At 40.5% G+C, this 20449-nt stretch overlaps 1 protein-coding gene across 1 annotated transcript in view; it reads right to left on the reverse strand.

Annotated features, from left to right (window-relative positions):
- LOC145457021 (uncharacterized) overlaps nucleotides 1-20449 on the reverse strand; it is a 438806-nt gene that overhangs the window by 386613 nt on the left and 31744 nt on the right. The gene's annotated exons all lie outside the window — the stretch shown is intronic.

Genomic DNA, 20449 nt, shown 5'->3' on the forward strand with positions numbered 1-20449 from the left:
ACAGTCAACTAACTAAATTAGTAGTTTATGTAAATCTGACAAGTTGGCGACCGGTTTAGGCCATCAAGTGTCTCATTGAAAATGCATCCGATAGGGTAATAGACCGAACTTATGGGGAGGCTTCGCCCTCCAGACCCCCTCCGCCGATACCCTGTTTACCGCTAATTATCATACTCGTTGGGCTTTTCTTTAGTGAATCAGCTTTTGTCGCCTAAGTGCGCGAAGCGAGGAAAAATTCTAGAATTCATGACTGAACCGGGCAGTATGATCGAGAATTGCATATATATTGTTATCAATTTTTATCTTCTCTCTGCTCACGTAATCACATTTGCCGGTAGAGCTGAGTAAGGTATGTTTGAAAAGGTAGGACAACTCAATAATAATTAAACATCTTCGGGTGTATAACCGTTGGCAGGAACGAAACAGCACCTCGTCAGGCCCCCAAAAAACGTGAGTCTTGGGCTCCCATAGGGTGATGAAACGACCCCTCCATCACATTGTTCGCGTTTGTCACGAAATCAACTGTACTGTACTGTGAGCCAGCGCAAAGCGCGAAAATTTTTGATAAAATCGGTCAATCATATCGACGATTGCATATATATTATGCTATCAATTTATTGTCCTCTCTACTCACGTAATTAGATTTACCGGTAGAGCTGAGTGAAGTGTCTTGAAAACGGGAGGGCCCGTAAATAATGATTAAATATCTTCGGGCGGGCGGACCCGTTGATATGACTTCGTTACATGATGTTATTTCGTGACTTCCGGTCTGCTATATCAAAAAATATAGAATCGCCCAAACGTAGGCTTTTATACTAAGAGACGCACACGATTTCAAATTGGTATTTCTTCACTGGCATAAAATGTTTCCCAGCATGATGGTATTTGTCATGTGAGGTTCAGATTGCAAAGACAGGAACATTCGGCGACAGTCATATAGGCGCCTATGGACAATTAAACCTATATGTATTTTGTATAGCCTATATAAAGAAGCTCTGACGACGCCTATCAAATTTGATGGAAAAAGACATGTTTACCTTGGTGCAATGTTGCCAAAACGGAATGGGTGTCGTGAATTTCAATGAGGTCTAACAGGAAATTTTATCTCGTGTATGTTATATATCAGGGCTGTACTCAAGTCACGAGGCTCCGAGTCGCAAGTCAATCTCACTTTCCTAGTTTTGACTCGAGTCATTTTAAATTCACCATCGAGTTAAGTCCGAGTCCAAGTCACCGAGCAGAGGGTCGAGTACGAGTCATGGTATTATGACTCCAGTCCAAGTCATTGTTTTGACTGTTCAGTTTCCAGTTGAAGTCTTGTTAAACCCACTTAATATAACTCTGTTTGGTGATATTGAATGATTTGGATTTATAATATACTAATTTTCCTCACTTTTAACAGTTTCCTGTCGCATTTTCAAGTACCAGGACTAATAGACGAAATTCCTATAGGATGGTCACTTTACTGTTCTTCGAAATTACAATGAAATGTCGGTCTTGGCCGTCTTATAGTCTTGAGTCATATGGCTTGGTTCGAGTCATGCACAATGACTCGAGTACAAGTCGAGTCAATACCCAGATATTCTCGAGTCGAGTCGAGTGGTTTCCTTATCTTGAGAAAATGACTCGAGTCAAGTCGAGTGATCGGAAAATGGTGACTCTATAGTCCGACTCCTCGAGTCTGGTCAATCCTGCTATAAATGAAAGTACCAATATTATTGGCCAAATGCGTACGCAAACTTGAGAAAAAAAATCGCGAGACCACTAAATTTATGCATACTGATTTTTCACAGCAGTTATATTAGCTATTGGTGCATGGTAAGTCGAAAACAAGAAGGGAAGTTTGGGAGTCTGTTGAGTCAAGCCTTCCAGACTTTGTTTGATTGGGACCAAGACCATTTGTTTTTGGAGGTCTACAAAGTGTTGTTACAGTCATGCTAGAAACAAACACTCTGTAGAGTCAGTCTTATTCTTCAGTCAACAGGTGTTTGTGCGGCAAAATGACCTTTTTTAATCATCGGGCAGATTTCTACTAAGGGGGGAATTATGGCTCAGATTTCGGCTAAGGGAGGCATGAGATGAAAAAGGTTGGGAACCACTTGGCTAAATGATGTCATAATAGTGTATTCCGACGTGAAAATGTGACTTCGTGGTGGTCACACCCATTTTGCTTGGGGTATAGACATTAGGGATGTTTAATCATGCTTACGTATTTCAAATTATTCGAAAGAAAATATGTAGTATGCATACAGTAGTTCATACCTAAATATTTCAACGTTTGTATCAGTCGATCTATTGCGCGCGAAGTGATTTCATAGTCGCAAAATGTTCAATGACGTGTTCAATGAAATCTGTAATACCCATAATAAGTGCGTTGAGAATCATGATCACATCTAACGCATCGAGCATACATAACTACTGCAGCAAAGTTGATAGAAAGCAAATTTTCAACTATAGGAAATTTAGAAGTTCACTAGTGCTGGTCACTACTTTAGAATAAGATGCATTGGAATATAAACAAATCAACTCGAGTCAAGCAATGTCGACCATCGGGTAATATCGAGACACCGTTTGCAGTAGACCACATGCTACTGATAAACGATACCTAATTTCGGCCGAACCAGGAACACTGCCCCTGGCACCAGCAGTGTAAAGTGTATATCAAGGCGTCCTTATCCTCGCTTAAACGCCAGCTATTTAGCGCCTATTTGGACAAATAAACATGAATGAAGCTTATATCTATCGAAGTTTTCGGTCAGCATGGGCAGTCCTTATCGGCCAAGGTTTTCTCGCTGCCGATTGTTCTGGCGCACTTCTCGCACATTATGTCATCAAAATGGCCTTTGTGATGCATGCGGGATCAAAGAAACCGTCGAGCATTTCATCTTCCATTGCCCTAAATATGACCGTGCCAGGATCAACCTAATTCAGACTGCTGACCAAAACAGTACACCAAACGCCCGCGAGTCCCTACTCGCAGACGCACATACTATATGGCAGTATTGGGATGACTCGAGTCATGACTTGACTCGAGTCAGACTCGAGTCATCTTTTTCGTATGACTTGACTTGACTCGAGTCAGTTTGCTAAAATGACTTGACTTGACTTGACTTGACTCGGCGTATCAAAAATGTGGATTGACTCGTGACTCGAAGCAAAATTCACGAGTCAATTTCAAGTCATAAAGTAATCGGTGTCGATAAAAATCACTGTATCTCACGTATGTTCAAATTGTTCACGAAACGCTGCTGTAACCCGCGAGAGCGACCAATCATTCAATGATCGTGCGTTTTACTGAGCCTCTATTGTTCTCTCACTCTCACAAATATATTGACTGCAAACGAAGTCGAAGCTTACAGCTTTCTTTGTCGTAAACTAGTATAGTAAAGTAATTTGATAGCAAAATGTATATTTCACTTCTCTGTTCTTACCTTAACCAAACCTCTTGTTTTATTGAAATTGAATTCGAATATAGTTTACATATAGTCCCCACCAATTGGCGCAGGCTCGAATTGTATCATATCAATTTGTAAATAGGTAATGTATTGCATCCTATCAATTCGTTTCTCTATTCTCTATTTTTAATGGTGACTATAAACTGAGGGTATGCAATACTTACGTAGTTCAGCAGTTCTACGTAGCCTATGTGTGAGCGATACAGCGCCTTCTTGCGTGTATATTTACCTCTATATTCGTTCATCGGTTCGAAATCAATGACCACTCAAACGGTATTTCAGACTGCTAGCAAAATGCGATGACGTAATCATGCTTCATACTTGGAAAAGGCAACTTGACTTGAATTGTGACTTGACTCGTGACTTGACTTGACTTGACTCGACTTGACTCGAGTCACCTCCAAAAATCGAGTGACTTGACTTGACTCGAGTCACCTTCGAAAATCGATTGACTTGACTTGACTCGAGTCAAAATGTGCAATGACTCGAAATGACTCGTGACTCGAAGGTAGTGACTTGATCCCAATACTGCTATATGGCCGGTCATCGAATTCACGATGTCAAGTGGCAGAGATATATAAAGAATTGTAATTCCTACAGATAGTACGGGAGTATTCGTCGGCAGATATCGTCCTGGGGCAAAAAGCCGAGTAGCTAAGCCCCACTACCCCCAACATACCTACCTTCTCGCATATTACATGGCCTAAAACTTGTCTTGGTACGTCTTTGCGCGGTAATGGCCGACGCCAAAATGTCCATTTCGATAAATCATGCGTATTTCTTCTTGGGAAATGGTACCCAATAATCAATATATTAGGTAGCATTAAATCGCGCCCGGCGCGAAAGATGTGTCAAAAAGTTGCATAAATTTCCAAAAAAATACTCTATAATTAATGTTAATTCATGAAATAATTTTAGACCCCATAGGTTCCCCCCATGATTGGGGGGTTTGGGGTGCGGCAGTTGCGGCCCCGCCTTTCATATGACATACGTGGTGTAGAAACTTGCATTTATATCGATGCATGAGGCATGAGTCGCGATATGTTAATAGATTTCTGATTTGACTTGCGTTGGCGTTCGACGGGCATTGCATTACACCAATTGCACTTAATTATCCTTTATCTAAACTAGGTAAAAACACGTCGCTCAAATACATCCAAATTCTATACTTGTCCAAAAGGTAGTATTTCAGCATAAGAATGTGTCGAATCAAAACTAATTAATGACCTCTATATTTTATGGGAGAGAAACACATGTCAAACTTTATAGTGGGCGAAAAAATGAGATCCACTGCTGTATAGCATCCCCGTTACTCATGTTACACTAGGGGTCGCCAACTCAAACAGGGTCGCGGGCCACTTTTCAAATTTCGCAGCGGCCGCGTGCCGCATGAATTCTATATCGGTATGAACTAAGCCACCATTATTTTAAAACTCTACGTCAGTACAACGCTGTGCTACCTAATTTAGGCAATGGGCGTAGTGACAGCAAAAGAAGTAATATTTTATCAAAGAAATACAAATAAAACAAAAAATCATGATCATTAATTTCATTTTATTTTGAAGTCTGAGCTGTGCACGATACTGGAAACGATTTTTATCGAATAAGAACTCGTATTGGGGCTAGCGAGGTAAGTTACTAGCTGAAAGACCATCTCCACTTAAAGCTTGACCTTGTGGGGAATCCCTAAGCTAGTTGTTCTCAAACATTTTTGGACACGTTCCCCTTGATGATACTGGAAACTTTCACTCCCCCTTATCGTCATATCACAAAATGCAACCAGAATGCCAGCAATCCCAACGGATAGTTTGATGACATTGAAGGTTATGACTGTTGATATACACAAAATACACGGACCATACACACAATTTAAATTTGATGTAAATCGCGCGGGGCGCGAAAAAGTTTTCAGTTGACCGCAGCTCCGCGCCCTTTTCAGATGCTTTCACGCCCCCACAAGGGGGGCGCGCCCCCCAATGAACCACTGCGGAATGCCGTTTTATAGGCTTCTCGATCTTGGCAGTGTTTTGGACATTGCACGTCAAGGCAATTAGCCCAGCCCATTCATTTCAGCAGATTATTCTTCGTCGATGTCGCTGTTGCCATCTCCAAAGCCGTTTTAGCTACTGACGAATAGTGATGTTGGGCACAGGAGAATAGCTTATTTTGAAACAACAACAAATACTTGAAACTGCATTGCAAAATGGTTTTCTCAGCTTTCTTCCGAAATCTCAAATCACGTCGCGGGCCGAAAAATATGATCTCGCGGGCCACATGCGGCCCGCGTATTGGTGACCCCTGTGTTACACACTCCACTAAAACATAAATAATGAGTTCTTAATACTGATGATCTGAAACGATTTTATGCGATTATGTTTGATGGGATGATTGTTTCTGCTCATATACTTCTCAGGTAGGAGGTTATGTTTCTATCAAACATCGGATTCATTGTCATTTGCTACATGCCTCGGCGATAACTTACATTGCAAGGTTTACTTGGACAAGCGTGAGTAAGTATTTGGTATGCGTTAGTTAGGCCTGCGTTTCCTGTGCATTGTTTATCATTGTCACTGGTGTGGTGAGGTTGATAGTCATTCGATTGAACGGCACACTAAAGTGATTAAAACAGATTTAAAAGCAAAACAAAAAAAGCAAAGTATGACGCAACAATTAAAATCACATACTATGAAATTCACATTGTACCAATGACAACAATAACAAACTATGAAGTATACGGACATACGGTACCATAGGGTTGCCAGTAAATTCGGCCATGACTTCGGTAAATTCGACCCTCCGACAATATTGTATTAAAATGTATTACCAACCGTTAACATGAATTAATTACATAATTATACTATTATTAAGTGATTTCGATGTTAGGGTATGCGTAGATCGCGTAATCACGGGGTAAATTCTGCCCTCAGAGAATTTTGTGTAAAAATGTATCACCAACTATGAATGTGAATTAACTCCATAATTATATTATTATCGAGTGATTTGGAGGTCAGGGTATGCGTATATCACACGGTCACTGGATATCACCCGGATATTTACGCGGCCAAATTTACCGAAACCGAATTCAATCGGTAAATTCGGCCCTCGCAGAATTTTGTGTAAAATTGTATTACCAACTACTAATGTGAATTATATTACATAATTATATTATAATCAAATGATTAGGAGGTTAGGGGTTATAGGGTTAGGTTAGGGTTGGGATTATGTTAGGGTTAGATAGGGTTAAGGTAAGGTAATGTTATTGTTACCCTGGCGCTGGCCGAATTAACCGGGGGCCGAATTTACCGAGGGCCGAAGTGACCGAGGGTCTAATTCGCTGGCCGAATTTACCGAGGGCCGAATTTACTGGAAATCGTACTATAGTAGCAGCGCAATTCGTAAATAAACAGTTACACGGACGAAAAAACACCCACTAATGAGAAATTTGTAGGTAATAGAGGAAATCTTTTTGTCTACATAAAATAGGTTTGTTCAATTGAATAATAGTAGACTTCAGCAATTTTAGATGAAACAAAGACCTACCACGCGCAATGACAGAGAACATATTGTCATCATAGTGATGTGCACAGGCGAGGTTTTCACTGTCATTGCGCGTCAAGTCCTATGACTCGAGACTCTGACCGGTAAGACCAACATTTGATTGTTACTTCGAAGAATAGTAAAGTAACGACATTATTGGGATTTCGTATATACGTACTGGTACTCGAAAATGCGTCCCGAAACTGCTAAGAAGCAGTCGAGTACTTTTCAGAGACGATACTTCTTTTTTACTTGAAGCGGTTTTGACATGCTATTAAAATTGCTATGCTGCTTCTACTTGAATAACGATACGACCTAAATAGTCCGCCATGTTGCCGGATGTACTGTAGATTCAGGTTTATAATCAATTAATTTATCATTTCAAAATAACATAATAAATAATATAGCATATTAGAATTCCCATTATAGAAACAATAAACTCCCTGCTACAAATGAAAATTTAGAATCGGCCACATATACAAATCTTCCATAAATCTCGACTACAGCAATACCTTTTCTACACTCATATCATTTTCATTTTTGTGGTGCATTAAACTGATAAAATTGCTAATAAACCGAAACGAACCTTCGAACTTCAATATACGGATCAAAAAAGTCATTAGCGAACTTGAGGCCCTGCACTTTCTCGGTAACGCATCATGCTCCTGATCACGATGGGAGATTTTTCGATCACTTAACGTACCGATCTCGAAGCGACTACCATCTTTTTTCAACTTATCCTCTGCAATCCAGGCATTCACGTTACAAGCAATGAACTGCACATGAAAACTCATCTCGTCTCATCCCTGATGCCTCCAATGTTAACGCTATCGCCCTCCCGGCTGTAGCCAACTTTGTTTTACTGTGATGATCATTCATCGACACCGCGTATAGAAATGGTCTGCTCCTCACCTCTTCAATAAGCCTCTCATTGATATCTACTAATACTGATACATCTACATAATATTACTCTCGTCTGCAAAAACATGATCATTTCACAGAATAATACTCAAGTACTTATCAACCGTAAAAACAGCTTTTCCACGCGCGGTCAACTAGCTGGGAAGAAGTCATTCTACAACACCATGTAGCATTTGGTAAAACCGCACGGCCAGCCGACAGAAGACCACTTGACTTACAAACTATCACAATTAAACTCGGCAGGATTTCATAGCTATTTTCCCGCGCAGGATCGCTATTCAATATTTTAAACCTGCGACCCGTTGCGAATATAACTTCTCATAAATGAGCTCCAAATTATCAATACCTTGTGTGTATGAATTCTCATAAATGAACTCGGCATGTCAACAATACGCGCGTACGAATGGCTCTCTCCGCGTGAAGGCTGCGTAAAAAAACGAGAGAGAAGAAACTCTTTATGCGACGAGCAAGCGAGAGAACAGCAGAGAAAGGGAAGAAACTAAAGAAATGCTCTACGCGCCCTGTACGCGCATACGATTTACGCAAATGTGCACTACGCCTAAAAGTGGGGAAATTAGTATATTATAAATGCGAACCATTCGATATCACCGAACACAGTTATAAAAAGTGGGTTTACAAAGACTTTAACTGAAAACTGAGCTGTCAACACAATGACTCGGACTCGAGTCATAATACCATGATTCGGAATCGACCCTCAACTTGCTGACTTGGACTCGGACTTGACTCGGTGGTGAATTGAAAATGAATCGACTTGACCAGAGTCAAAACTATAAACTTGAGATTGACTTGCGACTCGAAGCCTTGTGACTTGGTTACAACCCTGGCATATGATTCTGATTTCCTGATCTCGAATATAACTTAAAGTCATGACAGTGTGTTCCGTACTTTCTGTGCAGTCATATTTTTCAATGTCCTGTGACGAGTACGATTAGCATTTATTAAAGGCAAGAGCAAATATGACAGGTATTTTGGTGATATCATTACTATCGCAAAGATAAAGAGAGAAGACAAGTATTTTTCATCCGACATAAATATAGAACAAAAAGACAGCAATAATGGTGGTTCAGAAAATACGCATAGCCTACACCGTATTCAGTATCAGGTAAAATGGCTGATACGACCATGGAGGTCAACTAGTTGGATCACACCCGCATCAAACAGGTAAACTTATCTGTACGCAGCGTCACTGTAACAAATATTAGTTTAAAAGGAAATACAAAAAAATTAAAATAAGAATTATTATTTTGTGATTGATGTTTCAAAAGCCACAAGCCGTCGGAACGTAAGTCAATAGACTGCTAATGAACATTTTCACTGCTTTATTTCGCGTTGATTTAAACTGATATTGTTTATGCACGACAAATAAAGTGATAGATGAGCACATCACTTTTAGGGTGCAGTGCCTCTTAAAATAGTTTGCACAAGTTAAAGTGCTTCCAAACTCAGGTCAGCTGAGTTTCTCCTGATTTCATTTTTCTTCCTACGAATCTCGTAAAAATCAGCTTCAACGGTAGCCGTTGATGCTACTGGCTTCAGTCCCCACATAAGGTTTTCAGATCTTCAAAATCTTCGGAGGGCTGAACCGGCTTCCAAGCATCATGAAAAGAGATCACGTCGCCGGTCGACCTCATCGCGGAAAAAAATTCCTTCCCTATACTTTTCCAGGAAGTACCTATGTTGCCTTCCAACACATTCTATTTTGTAGCCCGACCGCTCCATCTCCTTCAGTCTACCGATATATTTTAGGACTTTTGTCAATTCAGATGGCTTTAATTTTACCAACTCATGTGTAAGAGTCCTGGGAAGGTTTGCTTGTTTAAGAAGATTGGATTTTTCTTCCAGCTCAACAGTGTGAAGTGTTTTTCCAATTCGCCAACCAAATCAATAAGCAAGTCCGCCAGGGCTAATTCAGCATCGAATTTCTCCTCTTCCAAAAGTTGTTCAGCCAATTCCTGGACAGCAAGGCCTAAATCTTCCAGGAAGCTTCTGATGTTTTCAAAACAGACCTTAAACCCCTCATTCACTCTCTCTTCTTCAGTGGGAAGAGTGTCATCTGTGATTGGAAGAACTGGACACTGCTGCTGCAGCGTTCCAATGAGATACTTGATGTAAAAGTGCTGTTGTTCATCCAGGATCAATTTTCCACGTAGCTTTGTCACAGTGTTTTGAACAATTCCTGCAACACGATCAAGAGCTGGACAGCTGTTCCAAACCTTTTTTAGACAGGCCCCCCATTATGATGGTGAAAAATATCGCGCCCATTTATTCTTATATCACAAAATTCAACCGGGATGCTAGCATCTCTCCCACCAGACTGTTTGATGCCATGGAAGGTTGTAACTGTTGATGAGAGAATTGAAAAATACGACATTCGGTGTATATAAAGAGAAACACGCGTGAATTGGAGGTGCATCGGTTAACCGCGTCTACGCCCCCCCCCAGGCTGGGAACCACTGAGCTGGAAAAAGAACGACACACCAGTCCTTCGATGCACAAGTGGATTTTTTTTTCGCCAAAAATTGAAACACCCGCGCACAGTTCTCTTCAAACCAACTCACACTGACTCGCTTCATCGAGGCCGACCTTTTATCAACAAAGCGGGAGCATTTGGTTTTCATTTCCTTGAAAAGAATTTATTGACGTCCGTGGTATCCAATCAAGGCACACATATCGTTGATGAATGCTTCGTTGAGAATTTTTTTTATATTACGATTGCATCACCAGATCTACTTGATGCAAGCCACACCAGACCGTGATAATTTCGTGATTCGCTGCTCGTTGAAACCTCTTGTCGACGCCTGAAACCAGATATGGGGTAATTGCGATTAGTAATCGTAATCGATTACGACGATTACAGCATTTTCAAGTAATCGTAATCGCAATCGATTACATTTGAAAAAATTCCTAAGTAATCGTAATCGACTACTTCCCATATCTAATCGATTTCTTTGTGGGAAAGCGATTACTTATTATTTGTGCAAGGACTAAGACATAAACTCAACATTCGCGAACAAAGAAAAGATACTATACCAGGTTAATGATAGCACAAACGTCTGATTTACAAACATCACTGCTCATTATTACGTCAGAAATATTAGCTTCGCTCATGATTGCGTAAGAAATATCCAGACATTGTATGTGAATAGATCAGTGGTTCTCAACCTTTTTGACCTCGCGGCACCCTGTGGAAATGAAAAATAGTTCGCGGCACACCAGCACAGTAGTTGTGAGATTTTTTGGCCTACGGCACCTGAAACCACCTGAATACTTAGCAGGAAGTGGGTGCTGCTGACTAATGTGAGCACCTCTGCAGTCAATCGTAAATTTTAATGTATTAACCCTTATCAGCACAGGGATTTTAGGTAACTTAATCGGCACAGACGTTGACAAATTGTCAACCTGGCATTTTCAATTGTTTCTCAATGCAAAGACGCTAGTCTCGAAGTGAATTTGTTATTTTAAGGGATTTTATATTGATAAAACCTTAAGAAACGATGATTGATACTAATTTGGAGGACTGTTTTTGCTTGAGCAAGTCAAAAATCTACGAAAAAAGTCTTCCACTTACGGATGATGATTCCGGAACATCTAATTGACGCACCCACGGGGCTCGTTCACTTTCGGACCAAACTCAGTACAGCCTTACGGAGAAAAATATTTTTTGGTCCGAAAGTGAACGAGCCCCGAATTTATTATTTCAAAGACTCTTCGTGTGCCCGTTATCAAGAGTTCGCGGCACAAATAGAAGCAGAACGAATTTCTATGTAATCTTAAAATACCGTTAATTGTCTGTGTAAGGTGATTATGATTTGATTATCTCTAGTCACGACCAGGGCTGTGGATTCGGAGTCGGTGGAGTCGGAGTCTGGGTAATTTTCGCTCGATGGAGTCGGAGTCGTGAAAACTATGATAGCTGGAGTCGGAGTCGGAGTCGTGGGGAAAATACTGACTGGAGTCGGAGTCGGAGTTTGTGAGAATGACCCTGACTTCGACTCCAACTCCGACTCCAACTTCTCTATCATGAAAACATTTGCTTTCAAAGAATTTTCAATAGAATTTTTATGTACCACCAATCACTGTTAGTAATAATCATACAGATCAGGTGCGGCCAGCCCGTGGCACGCAGGCCAGATTTGGCACACGAGAAGGTTAGGTGTGGACTGCGAGTTAATTCTCGATTTTTTTTTATGACATCAGGTACAATTGCAAGGCCAACCAAAATTTGATTAGCATGACCGCGAAATTTGATGATGAATAAAACAACAGTTCTGACGCATTGACGTATCCAGGAGCCAGCCACATTTATCCCAGATCTTCGTATTTGACCATAAAGTAGAATATTTCATAGCAGATTTATTTGACTTGAAATTTTTCTCGGTACTTCGCATGATTTATTGTCACTAGATTTCTTGCGTTCAGTATTTGAGCCCCCTTCTGAAAATTATAAATACACATTATTCACAGAATTAAGTCTAACTATATTTACAGTTAGAAGATAACGTGTCGTCCAACATGCGGATTCGCTTGTGCACTCGCAGCGAGATCGTCGACATAACATGTGCACAAAATGATAGAGGCATGTTCACTGATACCGTCGATTTTGCTATGTCTAAACGATTTATTGATATAATTCAGTAATTATCTTGCAAAAAAAGTTCGCGCTTCGCGCGACCAGAGTCTGAATGCGCCGCACTGCACAGTTGCATGACATATTGTTATCAATTTTAGAGCATATGAATATAAGTCTTGTTTGCAATGTTACCTAATTCAGTTCGCTCCTATCGGACGACTAAACAAAGGTTAGCAACATTCCAGTAGCCCGTGCGATGGTTCGTAAATCTCATGTGTCCTTTTGGCCGAAAAAATTGCCCACCCCTGATATAGATAAAATTGGACAATACTTGCAAACTACAACTCAGTTGCACAGGGGAAGAAAATCGCAATATGCGTTTTCGCGATGCAGTCAAAATTGATGCAATTTTGGGAATTATACCATGATACTGTGACAGAGCAAATGCATCGGCTGGTTTTGTAAATTTGTAAAAATGATGTAAATATTCCCAACCGATGCTTCCCACTTGACAAAATTAAAAATATTTGTAGTGTAGCTTAGCTGTTTGGGTCTAACAAATGATTAAGAAAGACTGCAATTCCCAATCCTTGAATACTTGATTGAGTACATGTAGACTAGACATAGGCTATGGTCCTTGACTACTTAACTAAACTCCATTTATGAACAATATCTATTAGTAGTAAGAGTGTGTATGCTTGTAATCAGGATAGTGTGCAATGACAAAATTAGTAAGTTCAATCTCTTTATTAGTTGCTGACTCATACACAAGAGCTACACATGGATTTTTTATCTACATTTTTAATATACAGGATTGGATATGTGCCATATTTGAATGATTCATACATTTCAGGATATTAGAGAGTCCATGTTATAAAAACTTGAAAAAGGAAGGATATTTAGCAAATCTTTCTTTCATGTTAATTGCATAGTGGATAATTCGAGCTGTGCCACAATGAAACAATTTAGCATGCCACCGTTAATCATATGTTTGCATATGTTTAATGGTTGTATGATAGTCATTCAACCGACAATGTGACATATAATTTTCGCAGTAAATTGGTAATAATGCTGGAGTCGGAGTCGGGAGTCGGAGTCGGTACGTTTAAAGACCCAGGAGTCGGAGTCGGAGTCGGTACGTTTAGAGACTCAGGAGTCGGAGTTGGTATATTGAAAATGTGTGGAGTCGGAGTTGGAGCCGGAGTCGGTGGTAAAATTTACCGACTCCACAGCCCTGGTCACGACTACTGGAGTACCGGTACAGCTAACTTTGGGTCAAGATCAAAAAGTACGCTTACCAACTATACGCCGTTTAAAATGAAAAGTAAGGTTTAGCGATCGATAAACGCAGATCAAAACTTACGGAGAGCCATAAATCTAGTTTTAATATGCTTCACTAAGCAATAAATCTAAACTGCCTCGCGACTCGCGAGGTAGTTTAGCGCGGCGCATCGGCGGTTTAAGGGGTCGTTGTGAAGTTTGTCCGAATTCTGTGGAGCATATGCACTCATTACGTTGTCCGGGCTCGGCGTGCGTATGCAATTTTATGGCAAAGTGTTGTTTTTAAAGTAACATGTTGCTGATGGTAGCTTCTGGCGTCCCGTTTTATCTGTCTTCCAACATCGTTTTCGTCTTGATATTTTCAATTACCATACGGTACTGGTTTCAGATGGCTAGCAATTCGACAATAAATCAGAAAGACACCAAGAAGAAGACAAGAAGTTTGAATTTCACGGGGGCAGAGAAGGATATGGTTGCTGACCTTCTTATTTTGCACCCTTCTGCAATATCGAAAAAACCGACAAAGTCTCAGTCGCAGAAAAAGATAAAGAATGGAATATAATAACAGAGAAGTTAAATGGTGCAGGAGTCGGAGTGAAAAGAACAGGCCTTCAAGTTAAAAATTGTTTCAAAAACATGAAAACAAAAGCTCGCAGCGAGTATGCCATTTTAAAAAGAGAGCAAAGAAAGACTGGTGGTGGTGTGCCTGAAATTACTGATATAAGTCATATCAGCAAAAAAGTCATGAGTGAGTAGCCTATATTTTAGTGCATATCCCACAGCTGGAATCCGGGTACGTTTAGCGTAATATATTTGGTGTGTCAAGACAGTTCTTAGCATCACACCCGTATGCTTTGAGTAGTAGCCTATCTTTGGTGGTGTGTTTTGTAAGTATAGTAATCGAAGCAGGCGCCAGCAATTGAGATTATGAGGGTGACGCTATTCTGCAATAGCAGTGATGTATATCACAGCCTGGGAAAATGGATTTTTGCACCTATTTTTTCCAAAACATCTCTGAACAGTCTACCAATAGGCTATTGACAATTAGAGAGATCATCCTTGTAAGTTGAGGACTGTCATTGTGCTGAACAATCCCAGACTGTGTTATAAATGCACTATCAAGCTGTCTCCTCCATTAGCTTATTGACGCTAATAGCTCATTGGCATATATTGATCCTGCTCCAATTTGCATACCTCTTACTTGCATATCGTAATGACACCTTTACTTCAGGCCTCGTCCCAAAAGAGATTCATGAAATAACTCATGACTGGGATAATGATGTAGTTGAAGAACCCACCACAGACGTCTTTGATGGAAGCAACTTTTTGTCTAGTACTGCTCTTGGTAACATATCTAATAATTTTGATCTTGCTTTCATGATTCATTATTTATCTCAACACACAGATTCTGCTCTCACAGAAGATGAAAGTGCAGGTGTAAAGACCATGGAAGGTACCACTAGCCATAAGGCATCGTATAGTATAGTAAAGTCTAGCAAAGGTCATAGGAACTTATTGGAGTGACCCGTTTAGCAGTCTGCAAAACTGTCATGCTTCAACTACATCTGATTTCATAGCGAATTTTTGATGAATATGTGTGTGATCAGTGAGGGGCAGTTTGATAATTTCAGAGCTCTCCTTCATAGGTTGTTTTGAGGAGAACCAGTCATCCAACTTGCTTTTGAAGAATGTAGCGGAGCAACCACCTAATTCAGAACGTGAAATTGGTAAGAAGTTCAGTAATTGTGCTTGATCAACATTTCTCTAATACTTTGCGCTTCCGCAGTGTGTGTAGAAGTCATCCAGACTGAGAAAGTTGATAATGCAGGTAATGAGAGCCAGTGCCTATTCTCGAGCCTACATTAGTCTGGCATATGTTGCAATGTGTGACCTTATCTATGAGCTGTATAGCATTATTATTAGTCTCAAGGGTGTTATCTAGAACTCTTGCTATCTCTGGTGCATGTTCCAAGAATTTAGTGAGTTTGTGATACTCGCAAATTGAGTATCATCAATGTGCTGGCTGCTTGGCATGCTCAACTAATAGTACCACTATACACAGTTGAAGTCAGTGAAAAATAAGTTATTTGCCAGAGTTCCTTGTACAATGGGTCTGTGTTGCAACTGTCTAAAATTATGCAATATGCATGTATAAATATTTCAGCCAAGTCCACTGGAGATCTTAAGATTGCACTGCTGAAAAAAAAGATTGCTATGCCGGAGGAAGAGAAAGTTTTGAGAGATAGGGAGGAGAAAAGAAAAGAGGAGCGGCATGGCGATGAAGCATTATCAGTTACAAATTTCCAAACTGTCGTAGGTTTATTATCAACTCGAGATAAGTGAGATCAGTGAATTTTGACATTGCCAAAAATAAATTGGTCATTTTACTGTCAAGTTACGTGAAATAGTTTGCAATAATTTCATTTCTGCAAGCCTGGCCTGATAAGCTCGGTGGTATGGCGCTGTGATCTCTATCATCTTGAGTATCATCATCATTTTCCCCTGGATCAGGGCAAGGCTCTCCAGTCTGTATTCCATAGTTGTGAAGACATACAGCGGCAACTATTGCTGGGATGGTGTTCTCCAAGTTCATTCGCATAGGTATATGCAGCATATGAAATCTTCGCTTGAGCATCCCAAAACTCTGCTCAATGCGAGCACGTGTTTTGATGTGAGCAGAGGTATATTTTTTCTCTGGCTCTGTTGTGGGGTTTAGGAGTGGTGTCATGAGATAACATCTGCAAGGGTATCCATTATCTTCCAGCAATATTCCGTCATATTTGCCATCCTCGAAGTTGTCTCTCAGTACGCTATGTTCGAATATTCTTGAATCATGTGCGGATCCGGGGTATCGAATAACAATATTTGTAATCGCGTGATGTGCGTTACACACCATCTGGACGTTCAGCGAGAAGTAGCCTTTGCGGTTTCGAAATACCTCAGCATCTGGGCCTCCTGGAGATGTGAGTCCCGTCAATGCAACCTATGACTCCAGGAAACCCAGCGATTGCATAAAATTGTTCCTTCAACGTGTTGATATTGCCTGGGTGGCCTGAGATGAACAATTTTCGATTTCTTGCGATGCTTCTGCTGATCCTGTGGATGCTGCGACGAGCTGTATGACGTGATATACCAGCCAGATCGCCATCTGTTATCTGAAAATGCCCTGCAGCGAAGAAGCGCAGAGTGCAGGTTAGTTGCAGTAACGGGTGCAGTGAGTGAGACCGGACGTTGAGGGATTCGTCCGAACGAATCATATCGAAAAGGTTTTTGACGCCTTGTTTACTAAAACAGTGCCTATCTTTGAATTTCTGCTCATTGTAAAATGAGAAGGGATCCATCACGTCCACCAAATACCTTTTTGGTATGAAGGCACTAGTGGTCGTATGTTGTTCCTCTACTGACGATACGCTATTACCAGCACTCATCACGAACTGTGGCTGATCGGCAATAAAATGGATCCGGCCTTCCCGAGTTTTCAGTATTTAGCGCGACGCTGAAAAGTCATTGTTTCGTCATTTTTCCGCGTGGAAATACGTTATGACATCTGCCAAACTAGATTTTACAAAGCTAATCTTATGTTGCGTTATCTCGAGACAATGATCAGCGTTTAATGGGTGCCTAAAATCTCCGTTTGTTCAAACTTCGTTTGTCACACAAACGAAGTTTAACTAAAGCAAACTTTTTGATCTCCACCCTTTGTCTAGAGTTCCTTTATTATTGCATTGTTACGTCATATTTAGCCAATTTGGTTTTCTGTAGATTTCTCATCATCCAGCATTGCAATTCACGTCGGAAAAAGAAATTAACAATCGCCTGGCATTCCTTGACGTTCTTGTGGAGAAACGGGATGGAAAATTCCTTACCTCCGTTTATAGGAAGCCCACATTTTCGGGTCATTACCTTCGGTGGAGCTCTTTCAGCCCAAAAAGTCGTAAAATCAATTTAATCGGCACCTTGGTTCACCGGGCGTTGATGATTTGTTCCGAGGTCAAATTGAATAATGAACTTGACTACATCCGTAAAATTTTCATTGACAACGGATACCCAGAGTATGTTATTAAGCGGACAATAAGTAAAAAGTTAAGTCATTGGAATGATACCAAACCAGAAGAAACCCCCGAAGTAATTTCTCGTGAAAATAGGGATGTGTACATTCATCTTCCTTGGATTGGCCCGGTTTCTTATCGATTTGAGACACAGATAACTTCAGCAGTCTACCGCTGTTATCCAGCGGTGAAAACCAATGTTGTTTTTACCACGATACCAATGTTTCCTGCAACCCGAAAGGACGTTCTCCCGGCTATAAAACAAAGCAACGTAATTTATGAATTCAAGTGCCACTGCGATTGTCGGTACGTAGGGAGAACTTCCAAACGGTTGCAGGACCGTATCAAAGAACACATTCCACCATCTGTCAAATCTTATATCTCAAATTCGCAGCTTAACAATCCGCTTGTTCTTGAACATAACCAGGCCATGGGTCAAAAATCTTCTATAGGCAAACATTTACTAGAAATCATACGTGTGCTGCTAACTATCACGAGGACATGTTCTCTATATTGGCTAAGGGTCGCAATTTATTTCATTTGTCTGTTCTTGAGTCCACCATCATCACTATGAGCAAACCTAGTCTATGCCAACAGAAAGAATTTGTGTATCATTTGAAAATCGCGCATTAACTTGTTTTGCTTCGCTATCTCCATGCCAACGCTTCAGTTCTCTCGTTTTCCTAACTTTGTATATTTTCTGTGTGACGTCATAATTAGCGATATATATTGTTGCTGAACATAGTTATTCGAATTCTCGCATTATTGCTGACGATATTCCCCTGACGAGGGTCAGCCGAAAAGCTTCGGGAATAAAATGAATATTTTATTTCTCATTGTGCGGTTAACTCTTGATAAGGGGTACACGAAAAGCCTTCGAGTTAATATACTCTACTGCAATTACTGTAGTTCTGAAAGCAATATTGAGCAGTTCTACCGGAAACAAAACAATTTATTTAATTTCATTACTAACAAAAGTTAATGCGAAATTTGCGCTCGACTTCTAGCGCATATCCAGTCAATGTCTCGATCACAGGATGCACATGCACATATGAATGCTTATCACCCTCATCTCTTCTTCAATAGCAAGTAATCTCCCTATTTATTTGGGCTGTTATGTTAACCAGAATGGAAATCCAGTCTCGCAAAGTTACGGCGTGGGAAATTGAAGTACAATCATAATTGCCTTTTCTCCAATGCAATGATATTCCTTCCGGATTTTCATCCAAAATTCGTCGACAGTCATCTCTTCGTACCCTAACTTCAAGCTTCCGTCAGTACGGATGTCAATCAGCTCTATACCTCCTCTTTGAGATTTGAAGTAAAATTGGTTTCTTGTGGAAAAAAATGGGTTTCTTACCCATTCATAGTTTTCGGTGACTGTTGGAAAATAAGCATATATTTTTGCATGCAAACAATTGAGATGCCGAACAAATAATTGCACTATTTCCCTGTTTGTTTGTTGGTTTGTTTTTGGGTATTCATGGTGTTTGACGACTACTATGGTCATTTAGACCAGGCCGATATTTTTCTTATTTTCCGTAACTGCCGACTTATATAGCACGGCCCACGTCTAGGCTTTTGTAAGACACCGCTGACGCGGTCGAGGTGGCGAGGAGGAGCCTAGGTATTTCCGTGTTATTCGTTTCGGAGAAATGGGAGAACATGGTACAAATTCCTGCTTCTGCTTGTACTGACCACATTTTTTAATTTATTTCAACTCAATAATTTTGCAACAGTTTTCATTCTTGCTTGCATACTGGAATTTGTTTTATTTATGTGGTCCAAGATATCTACCAAACATGCTAATATCTCTGAACATGTCACAAATACGTCTACGAATGGTATCATTTGACATGGGAATCGTTTTCAATTCAGCTTCAACTTTGGTCACGAACATTGTATTGACAATTCCATTGCAAGACGGAAAAATAACTTCCTCTGCTTCCGCACGAGGCTTTAAGAATTGTACAAACTTCACATCAAGCTCGATTTAGATTATTTATTGATCGTTTGCTATCTACTATAATTATTTTGCTCATAATTTGAAAGTTTCGAAGAAATCGCTCGCGGCACACTCGAGAGACGTAAATGACACACTAGTGTGCCGGGACATACCGGTTGGGAACCACTGGAATAGATATTCGACGTACATTGTCGTGTGATTGTAAGAACACCTGCCGCGTAATATATCAGGTTATCGCAACACTCCAGACGCCACTAACTCGCGCCAGGATAATAATAACCATTCTGCCTATAGTTGCAAATGGTAACTCATGTATTGATGTTTGGTTAAAGGTGATGCTTATAGTTAAACACAATTTGTCTGTTGGTGTTTGGCGAGCAGCAGGCCTATGCAGTACGTACCAGGGATGGTGTGAAAATCAGGTTCACGTTCGCGTTCTGTGTGTGTTGAACCTCAGATATTTAGAGGTTCACCTTCACAAACGAACCTTGGTAGGTTGTGAACTGTAAACTTTTTTCACATATTACAGTTTTCACTTCATTATGACAGCTTTGGTTGAAATTTATTGCATTTCAACTGCTGGCCACTCAATGCATGGCGCTGGCAGCATAAAAAAATCAACTCTGAACGAGCATGCCCCTTGACAATC

The sequence above is a fragment of the Botryllus schlosseri genome, chromosome 15, assembly GCF_051294905.1.
Source record: "Botryllus schlosseri isolate E-star chromosome 15, Bs_hap1, whole genome shotgun sequence".
In the NCBI taxonomy this organism is placed as follows: Eukaryota; Metazoa; Chordata; class Ascidiacea; order Stolidobranchia; family Styelidae; genus Botryllus; species Botryllus schlosseri.